Below are 3,310 nucleotides of genomic sequence, written 5' to 3'. Positions count from 1 at the left end.
TTCCCATACTTATGTCTAGCCAATTCAGTTTCCATCTCAATTTAGTATAATGATAGTGAGTATTTTTCTTTTATATGTTCCAAATGTGTTTGGTGTGAAGGGTATTTTGACTAGGGGTGGGCATAAACACCGAAAACCAAAAAACCTGACCGAACCGAATTAATTCAGTTTTTCGATATTTCGGTTCGGTTTCAGTTTTTTTTTAAATAACAAATTCGGTGTTCGGTTTCGGTTCACCAGTTTTTCGGTTAAACCAAAAATTTTACATGTAAGAATCTTTTACTTTTGTTTCTATTTGGGAGTATAGTAGATCTACTATATAGTGTATTGATATCATTATAATTTTGTCTACTGCATAGCACAGTATGACTCTGAATATTGTGAATAAGAGTTCCCGATGGAAGCAAAACCAACTTAATAAATCAACCTTTCTTTTTAATGATGATTAAGCACCAGTTGCATGTGCAAGGTAGAAACAATGTTATAGGGTCAGCTGTTATCAGTCTTGTTTTTTTTTTCTTGTATTACTTTTTAGTTTTTTCTTTGAAAGGTTAGTGAGATATGGTGATTATAAGAATCTGATCAAAATTCATTTTCTATCTTTGTGCCTTGGATCATATAGTGTTCCTTTTTATGTTGTGGGAACAAGTTGCTTGTACTAAGGTGCTTAAAGTAAAAAAGAAGGTTCAAATCTTAAAGGAAATCTTACTATGCAAGAGGAGGAAACTAGCACGAAATTTGTCACATCTCACATATCAATTCTCCCTTGGATTATTTTGAATTTTGACCATATTGAGAAGTGAGATCAAAGTTAATTAGCCAAGTTCCTACCTTCAGTTTAATAATTGGTGTCATCAACTTCTAAGGACCAAGAGGCATTTTGGACATGTAATAACCAAACATATTTATATACTAAAACTTGTAAAAGAAAGCTTCAGCTAGAAGGCGAATGCATAATGGAAGCAGAATATTGAGGAGCTTAATGGCATGCCGTCGATTTAAAGAAAGTTCATTTTACAAGCAGAAAACCGAATTAGAAAAACCAAAATCGAACTGAACCAAACTTCAAAAAATCGAACCGAACCGAATTAATTCGGTACGGTGTTCGGTGTCCACTTTCAAAAAACCGAAACTGAAAACCAAACTGAAGGTTGAAAAAATCCAACCAAAAAACCGAACACCCACCCCTAATTTTGACCATGTAGAATGAAAAATATTTGATGGACTTTTAGCAAAATTTGGTGACTTTCTAACAAGTTTCTGCCTTACTTTTATCTGGGTAATACAAGAATTTTCTTAAAGCTATTTGATAAAATAGAAAGGTTGAATCCTAATTGGCAGAACCATAAAAAATTAATGGCATGATGTCTTTACTCTTTAGTAACTGATTTCGGTGTTACAATTTGACAAGATGTTGTTTTGAACATTTGATATTGCAGAACTCTTTCATGTCATTCTTGCATATCATCTAGCAAATGAAATCAATCATGGGATAAAGACACTTCAAAGGAATTGCTAAAACCACAAGCCACATTTGGCAACAAGAAAACTGTCTTGTGTCGTATCATTGCGGGATAATTGGAGTGGCTTGATGGAAATAAAAGTTGGGTGTTCTGTGATGCTTCGTGGAGAAAAATATGTTGTCGCTATTGGTCCATTTCACCATGGGAAATAAAAGCTTTGACCTATGGAGAAGTACAAGGAGCTACTGTCAATTCAGTTTGCTAATCAAGATTGTACCAAATCAAGACCTGATGAGGTCTTACCTTGGCTTCCGACAAATTCAGTGTCCATTGATGAGCTTTACAAAAAGGTCAAGAACATTATTCCTAATGTCAGGGAGTGTTATGATAATGAATTGATCAAAGATTATGACGACGAGGAGTTCGCATAGATGATGTTCCTGGATGGCTGCTTCATCCTCCATTACATTCACTACATTATCTTTGGAAATTATAAGGAGCTGAAAATCAGTTACCATTGAAGTCATGTACATGTTGGTGAGTTGTAAGTTCAAGAATAATGAAGGAATGGAGATGATTAAAACGTTCATCTCTAGTGCACATGAAAAGCCTCTCAAGGTAATGGATTCATTCAAAGTAGCAAGGATTTATTTGAAGGAATTCTCTTTTCTGCAGAAACAATACAGGGGAACGGTCTTGGCAAGATTCGTGCAGGAAAAAGACCTTCCCTTACTGATGAGTCATGAGTTTTGATGATCGACATATGCATCAGGGACCAGGTCCTTGATCAGGTCCCCGAACAGGCATCAGATGGCTTGTGGCAGTAAATTGTAAGGCCCCCGTAATCCTTTATGGCAGAGCCACGGCAGGACAGATGGATCATTGCAATGTCTCTATCTATGTCATATGCTTCACACATGCTCCTCATTCGGCCCCCTATATAAACAACATGTTGGCATTTGTTTGACCTAGCAACTCAAAACATATTATTCTCATTGTTGAAAAGAGTAGCCATGCCTTTGCTTTCTCGAGCTTTCAAGATCAAGACTAAATAACTCCAAGGGACCGGATCCCAATCTTCAAGATGTCTTAAGTCCTAGGTTATTTTAGTCTTTATCTTTTGGTCTAAATATTGTAAACCTACACTTTTTTTAAGAAGGGTAGGTATTTAGTTTATTAAGCTTTTTGTGTAAACGCCTAACTATAGTTAGTTATGGTGAGTTAAAGTTCAGCTAGAGGTAGTTGAATTAGTTTGGTTCTTGTCTAGAGTTAGTTAAGTAAGTGCTTGCAATAGAGGTATTGTAAGGGAAGGGATTAGTGGGCTAATTCCTTGGTTGCAAAAGGCTTGTAATCTGAAATACGTTGCTCAATTAGTGAAGTTGAAAATCCTACCAGTATAGGTCGTAGTTTTTAATCTCTTGAGCTAGGAGTTTTCCACGTAAACACCGTCTCTTGTTTACTTTATATTTTTGCTTGAAGGAACAGATAAGGTACCTGGTCCCTTAGCTGTTTTGGTGGACGCTTAGTTTTTATCAATTGGTATCAAAGCATGTTCTTTCTAAAAAGGGTAACACCTAGAAAGGAACTCTTATTATGGCTGCTAATTTTGAGGAAGGATAGTCAAACACGAGGCCTCCGAGACTTAATGGAAAGTATTATGATGGTGGAAAAAAAGAATGCACGACTATTTGATGGCTTAAGATTTTGAACTCTGGGATATCATTCTTGATGGTCCTTTTTTCCCCCAAAAACCCCTGTTTTTTCCCCGGGAAAAAAAAAAGGTAAAAACCCGAAAAGAATATCCGAAGGGATAGAAAAGCCATTTAAAAGGGGGTTTAAGGCAAAGA

The sequence above is a fragment of the Lycium ferocissimum genome, chromosome 3 (assembly GCF_029784015.1).
Source record: "Lycium ferocissimum isolate CSIRO_LF1 chromosome 3, AGI_CSIRO_Lferr_CH_V1, whole genome shotgun sequence".
NCBI lineage: Eukaryota > Viridiplantae > Streptophyta > Magnoliopsida > Solanales > Solanaceae > Lycium > Lycium ferocissimum.
The sequence above is the reverse complement of the archived record's forward strand: the minus strand, read 5'-3'. Positions refer to the sequence as shown.